At 38.6% G+C, this 11,807-nt stretch overlaps 1 long non-coding RNA gene across 1 annotated transcript in view; it reads left to right on the forward strand.

Moving 5' to 3' along the window:
* Positions 1-11,439: 11,439 nt before the first annotated feature.
* LOC112450640 overlaps positions 11,440-11,807 on the forward strand; it is a 5,810-nt gene continuing 5,442 nt past the window's right edge. Inside the window, exons 1-2 of the long non-coding RNA XR_003039319.2 lie at positions 11,440-11,580; positions 11,657-11,805. This is a non-coding gene — a long non-coding RNA (uncharacterized LOC112450640). The remainder of the gene's footprint in view (positions 11,581-11,656; positions 11,806-11,807) is intronic.

The raw sequence follows: 11,807 nt of genomic DNA on the forward strand, positions 1-11,807 counted from the left end.
AAAACAAAAAAAAAAGAAATGCAAGAACTGTTTGTCAAAGCTCAGTTAAGCACAAGATGATTCTTTTGCTTAGATGCTTGTGTTAAACCAGTCCATGGCAGTAAATCTTTGTACACTTTTCATAAAATGTAGGTGAAAGGTCAGGAAAATCAGATGGATAGTTTCAGAAACAGAAACACAAACCTCAGCCTGTTTTTAAAAAGCGAAATAAAGTGAACAGTAAACCGAGTCTAACCAGCATGATAAAGCTGCCGTGTTTCACTTTCCAACCTTTGACTCCTATCTGCTTACATGACTGTAGATTATACACTTACTGTAGGCAAATCAATTACAGGCTTTCAGTCTCGACACGCCTGTCTTAAAAACAGTTCCCTGGCAGGCAAATACAAAAGTCCTTTTTACTGAGGCTGCTGGTACTGGAAGGGCAGTACAACCTGTGAGCGTTATCAACGAATGATATGGGTCCTTCTGATTATTATAGTTATTTTCACAACCTCTTTAACAACTCATTATACAGTGCTGCCTTCTAATTGGTTGAAATTATATTTTTCCTGCTGGCATAATGGAAATAATACTAATGGGAAGTCAAAGAATGGCTGCATCGTGGAGCAGCAGCTCAGCACTACTGCCTTGTAGCAAAATGGGTCTTGTTTAAAAACTTGGCTGGGGCCTTTCTGTGTGGAGTTTGCAGATCACTATAAAATTCTTCCAGGGTGTGAGTGTGTGTGTAAAGGATTCATTGTTCTATGTGGCCCTGTGATTGACTGGCAACCAGTCCAGAGTGCACCCTGTCTCTTACCTGTTGACTGCTGGAGATAGGAGTTTGTGATAAGTTCCCAAAACAATTCCTTTTTTAGCCCCCTTCGGCTGTTCATAAATCAGAAACTGAGCTGCCACGTCCCACGATGATTCATAAACGAAGAACTGCGGAGCTATAGGAAGCATGGAATATAACAAAACAATGTTGACATGGAATACATCTGTCATCACCGCGTTACACCACCGAGCTGTGTTCCCGTTTTGTCTTCACACATACCGATATATTTGACTTTATGACTACCTCCTTTGGTGGCTTAGAGGTGTAAGAGCAGCAGGTTGACTTCAACCCATCCATTGCTTCCTCTGTCCTTACATAAATCACACCAAGATGGCAAAAGGTGTCCAGGGACTGACTTGAAAGAGAAAGTAAAATGGGAATTTTTGTCATGGCAGATTCAATTTTTTCTTTAGGAATAAAGTCACAAAAAACAACAACAAACATTTTCACTCAATAAAAAAATAAAAAATTATATTAGACACTTTTGTTCAATTGGGTTAGGTTCTGGCAAAATGGTTTTATTTTCCGTAATTTGCTGTTTAATTGGGCAACAGAACAGTTTGATGGGTTTTTTGGCTTTTGTAATCACCACTTGTTCATATTCTTGTAATCATGTTAATGTTGGTTCTTAGTTTCTGTGATGCTTCCACATAGTTTCAGTAAATGCGTACATCATTCACTTAATGGGATCTTTTACGAATTCCTTTTTTTATTGTTTGTTTGTGAGACCAGGTAATTTATTAGGGCAAACATTTACATTTTATATTTAATGTTTTTTAAAGCATTTCTTCTTGGTCAACTGCTCAGTTTTTGTTCGGCTTGTCTCAGTCTTATAAGTAAATAGTTATTATATGAATGCGTTTTATAATAGTGATATTAAATAAAGTAATAAAATGCTAAGTAGTTTTATGATGAAGTAAAGTTTCCTGTTGCTACAGAAATAGCTGTCCTTAAAACAAAACAAAGGTCATTCATACTGAGAATAATGTAAAGAACATGTATGAACTGATGTTCTGTTATTAAATAAAAAATGTGTTAACTTGATGGCTGTCTGGCTGTTAGCTCAAACACACCAAAACATTATTATAGAATTGATTTCAGCTACATTGCTGCATTAAAAATGGCTTGACCATGCTGTGCTGCAGAGGAGATGCCCCCACTGAGCTGTAATTACGTGACAGCATGGAATAAAAATGGAGGTGGCATTTCTGAGAAGTGACCAAAATCAAATGTGCTGTTAAATGAATGTTTTCTTGATTCATTTTTTCTCTTTCTTTGTCAAAACCATTTCATACAACATAGGTTAACAAATAAAACACTTGTTCAACTGGTTTTATATAGCTCCTTTTAACATACGAATGTCAGATATAATACACTCAATCCCACTGCTCTCTAGATCCAATGAATTAATACTAAAGTATTGACTATATTCTGTAAAGACAGACGTGAAAGCTGTGAATATTTTTTTAATTGCTGGAAAGCTTCAGTGGCATGACAAAAAGCAGCTTGGGTGACCCGAGCCTGTTTGCTTTTTATTATTAATCCTTCAGATATGCGTAACCTCCAACGCCCAGAGCAGGTGTGCTGTGTTGTGATTCAGCTCGACTCACTCTGTCAGACTGAAACTGCTTCTGCGTGCGTTTTCAAAACCAACCTTTGAGATCGGCCATGACCTTTCTGTAAGTATAACTGCTTCATGTGGCAGATGAACTGAAAATAAAAGAGCGCGTTGACTGTGGAACAGTACTTGGAAAGCTAATTTGAATTTCTTTTTCTTCTTCCTGCTAGAGAAAATGGAAATTTAGTTTACTGATATTCTGATATTACGGGCTGTTAAAGCAACAAAAAAAAACCAACACTCCCACACATATAGATGTCTTGTATCGGTTGCCTGTAAACTAAAGCATACAGTTTCAGGCCATTGGCAGGGTCCTCGCAAAAATCCCCATCAGCTGTTTTGCAATGCATAAAGTGTAAAATATATCTGCCTTTTCCTGTCAAACAGTTGGAACTGATGGCTTTTAACTGTAAGAGAGACGAGTAGTATCGCTTTAGAGTCACCTGCAGCCCACATTTATCCATGTAATGATGGCAGCTACTGAGCAGTAGAAAAAAAAAATGCAACGAAGCAAATAATGAATGAACACATCCAGAGGCAAAATACGTATGAGTAAAAAAAAAAACACACAAATTTGAATTTTCTCGTTCCTTTTTTAAAAGAAAATCCAAAGCACTAGAAGGATTTCTTTGCTTTCTGACAGAGATCCACTCATTAGCTACAACGAAACAAACAAACAGGAATATATTTAATACTTCAGGGACCTCTTGTCCCACAAAAATGATCACAGCCTTGTTCTCTGAGGGGGTTTGGGGAAGTTTGCAGGGTGGATTTTCCTTGAATATTATGCACAAGCCAGTGCAGTTTTCAGTTTGAGACTTTGAGGATTTGAAGGCATGTTGTCTTCCTTGTATACATAAATTTTATTGTTTCTCAGCAAAAATGGTTTCTACCCTCTTTCAGTTCTAGAGTTTTATGTATCAGGATATAATAAAAAAGTTTATTTATTCAAAACTCAACTCAAGTGTATAAAAACTGACAACAGATAATGCCATGGCATTGCTTATTAAACAAAACTGAAGCCAAAATGGAAAGGCTGTGTGTGGAAAAACTAAGTGCATCCCATGGTTCAACAGCTTGTAGAACCATTGTTAGCAGCAATAACTTGAAGTAGTTTTCTGTATGACTTTATCAGTCTCTTACATGGTTGTGTACGAATCTTGGCCCACTCTTTTTTACAGCTTTGCTTCTGTTCGTGCATTTGTTTCTACACAAGTCTCCTAAAGTCCTAATGCAGCGTTACAGTCGGCTTGACGTCTGGACTTTGACTGGATTAATGCAAAACCATCCTCATTCGTCATCCATTCTGTTGTACATTTGCTGCAGTGTTTGGGGTCATTGTTCTGTTGCATCATTGTCCTGGGGCTGCAAGACAAGCAAATCATCACCCCTCCACCGCAGTGCTTGACAGTTCGTATGAGGTGTTTGTGCTGATATACTGGGTTTGGTTTTCACCCAACATGATGGTGAATTTAAATCATTTTAAAAGCTGATACAGACCAGATCAGTTTTATTATGCCCTGATATGTAAAACCGTAGAATTAAAATAGGCTGTTTTTTTCTTATACACGAGTGTGTGCCTCATTTTGCACAACTGTGTGCCTTATCAGCTGGCAAACAGCACATATTTTCTTGTTGGAAAGAAAGCAGCAGTGCACTTTTGTCAAAGAATTTTACAGCTTTTTCTCTTTTTTTTACTTTAAATTTACCTGTCCCTTAAAAGTATGCTAGTGTTCTGAAAAAAAAGTCATTTTGGCAGAAAACAGTCTCCCTAAGCTCTTTATGTTCTTCACCAAACAGCACTACCTGTCTGGGTAGGAGTTACAACAAGATCTTTGTCTGAACAGTGCTGATATCATGCAAATCTTTAGAAATGCAAAATAACGATGTTTAATTATTAATGTGAATAGTTTGCATCAAAGTAATGTCAGGGTGAACTCAATTACCACTGAGACTCGCATTAGTAAGAGCTACTTCTGAGAGACGAACTGGAAAAAAAGACAAGACGTAACAAGCTAACGGAAAGTTTAATAAGTTCAAACAGTTCAATCAGCTGTTAAAGACCCAAAGTGCTGGAGGGAACACAGGTGCTGTGACCCATTACAATGTTTCCTTCTTTGCAGGAATAAGACAACACAAGGAGTTTCTTTAATCTTCTGAACCCATCCACCAGCACGGCTCAGGATCACTAATTGTGTGACACACACTTTTATCCACTTTCTCTGAAATACAAGGCACGTAGGCATCCTTCTCCTCGTGACGCAGCCAGTCAGGTGAGCTGTAAATGTGTTTTCCTTTCTGTCTTTGACATTAGCATGTAGCCAAAAATAACTTGCGGAACAATGTCAAGCATCCTCGTTAGAGTGGCGTCAGTGAGATCCTCAAATGCCAGCTATACTTATAGTGTTTATTTTGGTGTGTGTTAGCGTGTGTAATTAGTTTGCACACACATTCCTGTGTGAGCTGACTGCCTGCCTGCGACAGCATTAAACTGAAGACGTGAACTATTTCACACAGCGAGGGAAATTCTGGATTTTCAGAGCTCAGTCGCATGTGTTAAAATGTGCATTAGCATTTTTTTTTTATTATTTCAGTTCTTAGGGAACCATGGGAGAGGAAAAAGTTTGACCGAAATTTTCATGTCAGAGTTTTAGACTAAGATCATCTTCTCTTGAAAAAGGATGGAGTCTTGGGGATGATTCTCAGCTACCAACACATCAGATTTTAGCTCAGTATCTGTTAAACTGATTGAACTACAGCCATGTTTTTGTTTGATAAGGTCCATTAGTTGTGGAGGCCAGCTTGGATTGGCTTGACTCTAAAAGTTAATCAGTTTTAGAGGTACACCCAATGACTGCTTTCTGAAAAGTTTCAATAAAATCCATCCAGTGTGGTTTACAAGATAGTTTGCCAAGAAACAAACACAACAGGCAGGTGATAAAAATGCAAAACCAAGATCTACACAAAACAGAGCAACTTCCAGAGAATATTGTCAAAAGTTTATTGAAGAAAATGACATTACTGCTGTTTATGTTCTGTGGTTAGAGCTCCTGTGATCAAACTTAAGTACCTGCATCACCTTCAGTGATTCACTTCTGTTGCCCTTCCCTTCTTTGGATAAGTTGTGATGCATGAGTCAGGTGAGACCCTCTTTGTAGGCATTAAACTCATGTTAACATAGTTTACACACTGAGGCATTTTGATCATGTAGCTGACAAAAAACCTTCCATGGTGATGAATTCAAGTCTTTGAAGAAGAATGACACCAATAAAAACCTCTAGAGATGAAAATATACACTGAGGTTGAAAGCAAGAAAATCTTTGTGTTTTTGAGCAAAAAATCCCTCTACAGATGTTACACTTACTGGCTATATTTGTTTACGACCCAGACTACAGCCAGCCTAATGTAGGTCAATCATGTGACTCAAGCTTCCACATAGTTTTCAGCAGATTTAGCCACATGCTTTGTGTACATTGAAAGTCAGAGTTGCATATCAATAGATATCTAGGTTTTTTTTTTATCAATAGATAAAATTGAAAGAAATTTATTAAAGTCTATCCAATGATTTGAGAGATATTTTGCTAACAGACTGGCAGACAAGCACACAGACATAGGAGGTTATGCTAGGGGCTGATTTTCATGGTGGCAGGCAATAAAAATATAAGTTTGACATTTTCCCACACAGCCATGAATGTCAGTAATACATCTCATTGTTGAGCTATTTCAGGCTGACCAAAACCTTGCATAAAAAGTGTATTTTCCTAAGTCAAGGTTCTGTTATGACTGAAAGCACATTCATGCAGTTTTCCCTCAGTCTTGATATTATTAATCACATATGTACTGTTTACAAAGAATTGTCTCAAAGTAACTCCTTTAGGTGAGAATGACCTAGTTGCTTGCAGGTTCAAAGCATGGTGTCAGGGACCTCTGCTGCCATGGCAACGGAGCAGGAATATGTGTGTGTTCGGATGAGTGTGCGCTCTTTGATGATCAACTCCAAAAGTTTGGCTTCAGTGTACACTTGAGGTTCAAGGAGAAAGAGAAAAAAAGGACACAAAGAAAGAAAGAGAAGGAAGGGGAGACAGGGAGGGGCAGAGGGGAGGTTGAGGGTCAGCCAAACAAAGAGCTCCTTTTGGCTGAAGTTCCCCGGGTCAGGGCTTACAGGGCAGGAAGTGGGGGAACAATATCCGGCACTTCAGGTTAGGACCTCCCACCCACCCCCAACAATCTGCAGCCTCTCTCCCTCACATACATGAACACACACTCACAGGTCACCCTGTGTGTCTTCACAATGTGTGCTGATCAAAGGCCCACTCTGGTTTCTGAGGTGGGGGAGCAGTGTAAGGGAGTGTGTGTGTGTGTGTGTGTGTGTGTGTGTGTATTGTGGGTCAGCAGGTCTTGGGTTAGATCCCCAAAGGCTACTATTCATCAATGTCTGGGATAGTGGGGCATGCCTATGGTTACACCCTTTTCTCTCACTGAAAGTTCTAGTTGTAGGACTGTGAAGAAAGTCAACAAATCAATAATTCTTGGTGCTTTACAGTTTTCTGCATCGCAAATCACATTTGTTACTGAGAAGAGAACAAATACTCTCAGGGCCAAGTTTGAATTCAGTTTGTTTATATTCAAACCAGTCATCTGGTTTATAAGAAGTTTATTTGCAGAGATGTTCAGCAAAACATTTATTTCTCACTTTAACAAAAATTCAAGATGGCTGTCACAGCTAATTGGCATTATCCAACACAGAAATGGTAAAAACCCAGTCAGTCTGAGTGATAATGAGCTAAGATTTGGTGTGGTGGTAGCTGAGCCAACACATACTACTTTAAATTCGTTTAATTTCTGAACATATGATGATCTTACTTTATAACTTTGGCATGAAAAATGCAATATGGATTCCTTCAATAAATGCTAGATTTCTAATCCTACTTTTGTTTTATTTCATGTAATCTTTGTGTTGAACAGAAGTCCATTTAAAGCCCAGTAACAAATCTTATGGTTGTACCATTTCTCACTGAAAACAACAGTGAGTAGTTTTTAGTTTTACCCCCGTCAGTTTGAAAGAAAAGATAAAGATTCACACTTGAAAGCCACTTTTAAGGCAACAAAATCGAAACCAGGTCATTACTGTTTTTACAGTGGGGTTTCTGGAGAAGACCATCCAATCTTCTATTTGTTTTGACATGCTGATAACATATTTAAGCTGATAACCATGTTGTACAGTTTAAGGCATGTGTTCTCTTTAAAGATTAGAGATAACAAAGATTTGGTATGTTTGGACACCTGTTTGCAGCCTTTATAGGATAAAATTATGAGAGCAGTTTCTGCTGTAATCACTGTAATAATGCATATTCTCTAGTTGCCTTTAAGCAGAAAGATTACAATCCTCAAACAGCAAGTTTGCAAGTATTTTGCCAATAAAAAACATTTTATATGAAGCTGAGTTGTTTTTATTCTAGAATATTTATTGTGTTGGGGACATTTGGATGGAGGCTCAGCTGGCCTGCCTGTAGTTGTGTAAAGTCATGTCTGTTTTTATTGTGGTTGTTGTTGTAGGCTTAGAAAATTTAAACAAAAGGTAAGGATTGTGGTCAGGTTTGAGCTTTGCCTTGTTTGCTTCATAATCTCAAATTTGAACAGAAGTGATACAAATAAAAATAGAAAAACAGAAAGGAATGTGTTTTGAAGGGAGGAAAAAAAAACAAGATTCAAGGAAGCAAAGAGAAAAACATGTACTGACTTTCTAGATCTGTGCCATCAAGGAAAATTAGTTGTTTCAAATCTGGGTATGCAAAGAAAAAAAAAACCAGAATAGGAACAAAAGATAGCCTGGCAGAAATCCAGGAAAAAAGTTTGACCGAAATTTGTTTTCCGGATTTAAAAGGACGACGACGTGCTCTGCAGCGGGGAGATAACAGACACTGAGAGAGGAGGTAGACGAAGGGAGGTGGACATGAGCCAACATGTCGCTCGGGGGCAGAAAGCTGTGGCTTTGGAGAGGAGAGGAGGAATTTTAATGACCCAGAAACTGGCCCAGCAGGTCTGGAAGGGTGGAATGTCATACAGACACCTCCCTCGTCCTCCTCTAATAATCTCCAGCCTCAGATTGAAGAGAAGGTCCCCCTCCTTCTCATTATCAGTTACCTCCCAGACTTTATATCTTACACAGCTCCTCTTTAAAGCAACTGTTACTTTTTATAAGACTTGTTTCCTTTTATGTGGCTCTAGGCCCTGAAGTCCCGTTGCCTTTCTTCCATAACAGATGCTCCATGAGTCCTTTAGGTTTCTGTTTACATGGATCCATGTGTTTCCTTTCTCTTTCCATGTTCCCCGTGACTTGAACCTGTGTGCCTGGCTGCCTGTCACACTCTCCCAAAGCGCTGTGACTCGACTGTTTTCCTTTCTCAGTCAGGCCCTACGTTACGCCTCAGTAATCTCCCTCTCTTGTTCTAATCAGTAAATGACAGACTGTCCTGTTGTAATGTTGCTGGCAGAGATGACTGCAGGGTAGTTGCGCACGTGTTCGCTGAGTCTGTTTGTTTATGTGTGTTTGGGGATGTGGTGAGCTGGGAGCAAAGAGCCATTTTGGTTTCATTTTCCAACTGCGTTTTGGTTTATGATTCAGCTGTAGCAGGTTACTCACTGCAGAATGACTTTTATAGTGTGCCGCTATTATATAATACTAATACCTACATTATAAGCTGCTCTTTGCAATAAAGGATATTCTGTTGTTCTGTGTTCTTGTGCGTATTTTCCCCTAAAATATGCTTGTGAAAAGTATATCCATTATCTTTTTAAATTTGCCCTAATATCAGTTTTAGTCAGTAGTTTCTTCATGGTGTTATTTAGACCTTAAAGCGGTGTTTCCGCTGATTATGTTGACAGGAACACAGACTCATCCAGTGCTATCATTTCTATACTGACCTCTTGATGTGTGGCTGAAGTCAGTCAGAAAGGAAAACATGACTGAACTATTTTCCTATTAGTAGTGACTATGCTCAAATTTGTTGTTCGTGTCGAAATAGTTTCACTGTGCAGTCACTTCTTGCTCAGTAATAATGATAGTCATTATCTGGAAAACCTCTGATAAAATTTTAAAGGGTGCCAATGCAGCTGCTGCCCAAAATTCCAGCGGCTGCTCAGTAATAATCTGAGCAGACAAAGTGCAAACATTTTGATGTATGAACTGTAGAAGAAGCATAAAGAGAAGCGTGATCAAAAGAAATGTGAAAGCTGCTGCCAGTGCTTCAGTAGGGTCACCATGGTAACCACAAACCTGCTTCTGTCACTCCCTGACTGCAAATTTATTAGAGACAGGCTGAAAAGTAAACCTCAGACAATCAGCCGCTGTGGGGAGCAGCTCCGATGGGCACAGATGTAAAACTTTATGTTTCTACAGTGTTTTATTAAGAAGATGTGACACATTAAAAAGACCATTCACTTCCAGTTTTGAAGAGAAAAGTTTGAGCTAAAACAAACAAAATCAGCACAATATTTTTCCCATATCAATGGTTAATGTGCTCTTAATATAAAGACTTGTAATCAAAATTTGTGATGATGCCAAATACTGTGTGTGTTTGATTACCTATGGAAAGAGCCAGAGTGACTGAAAATAGGTAAAACATTTAACTTAACTTAATTTGTTTACGACACAATTGCATATCATATGCATATCATATGTCACAATTGCATATCAGTACATCAGAAAAACTATTGGAGTAAAGTCTTTCAAACTGTACCATTTGATATAGTTTAGGATGGTGTTTTATGCTTGATTTTATAGTTTGCAGTGTGTACCCTTAACAGAAAGTTATCCTGAAATAAATTCAGTCTTTGCTCTTTAGTTTGTTTATTTTTTTTCACCAGGCCAGAAGAGCACATGGAAAACTCCAGCAGCACTTTTAAATTATTCACATTTTAAATTAGAGAGCGTGATTTGTAACAATGACCTAAAGATAATGGGGTTTCCTAAAAATGCTTTTGCAACTCTTTTTGATTTGTTGCAGCAGTCATTAAACACAACAAATGCTTTATCAACTCCAGGTAGATTTGCACTGATCGGCTTCTCCAGGAAACGTGCCAGGCTTTGAAAGACCAAAGGTTTTTACATCAAACAGCCTCCAGCTAAAACCAGACAAGAGGCCTTTGTGGAGCAGATTATAAACAGGAACTCACTGGACGTTGCTTTCCTAGAATTTTGTTTTAAGCTGAAATTCTAACAACTGTTTAGCATAATTGCTGCAAATGGGTCTAAATGTTTCAGTGCCAGCTGTTTGGTGCATCTTCTTTTAGAGGAAGATTTTAAAATAAATGATACAAAAATGTATGGGCAGCTGTAAAACAGAGAAAACAGGACTTTATTGTTCCCAGTTGGTCAGATCCATTTGCCCTTGTTTTGTCCTGATCAGTGTCTTAGTCTGAGATAATTTATCACAGAAACTGAGTCAATTAATCATTGGTTTTACAGTGGGTGTTCATGGTCCCCAAAGGGTGAACCACTTATTAAGACCCACCAAGCAAAACACGAGTTTCAAAATCTAAACCAGGAACCGCAGGTCCATTCAGGAACATAATTTATTTAACAAAATAGTGTAGTAAAATGAAATTAAATTTTCACAACAGATAATAGATAGTTAACAGTGTTCTATGAGTTTTGATAGCGGTACGTCGCACAACATGAACAACATTAGCAAGAAACTGAGAGAATAAAAATAAAAACCCAGCCTTTTTTAGAGCTCTACAACTCAGGCATACTTCACAGCAGCAACATGATTTAAAAGTTTATTTGGATCACAGAAAGTTGGACTTTACATGTCTGAACTGGTATTTTGATACCTTCTATGCTTATTACACAATCACAGTTTAAGTTTTATGGGGTTTACAGATGTTCCCAAAGGATGTTCAACTGACAGCTGATGATGTCATTCTCTAACTTTAAGCTGTCAAAATTTTTTATATCTTTTGCAAACAAACTTTTTTTACTCCCTGAAGGTTTGTTGTGTAGGGATCTGGAGTTTTAGCCCCGCCTTGGGGCGGCTCCTCCTGCCCTTCTTTTCACAGGTGATTCAGATCCAGCTAATGAGGACTGCTACGACTTAAGCCTTCAGCTGAGACCAGATCTTCGCTGGAGCATCGAACCTCCTGGGTTAGATTCTCTGCCACAGTTTCTAACCTAATGTGATTAAGTTACTGATTACGTTCTTTGTGCACCTTGACTTCAGGTTCTTCGCCACGCTACAAGACTACGACTATTACGGATACCTACCTTGGACCTCTGGATACTCACCTGGACTAGATACTGGCTTGTCGACCTCTGGATCACCTAACATCTCCATCTTCTCCTCCACGCTGCTGGACACCTCCTGGATCTGT

The sequence above is a fragment of the Kryptolebias marmoratus genome, linkage group LG2 (assembly GCF_001649575.2).
Source record: "Kryptolebias marmoratus isolate JLee-2015 linkage group LG2, ASM164957v2, whole genome shotgun sequence".
NCBI classification, from domain to species: Eukaryota; Metazoa; Chordata; class Actinopteri; order Cyprinodontiformes; family Rivulidae; genus Kryptolebias; species Kryptolebias marmoratus.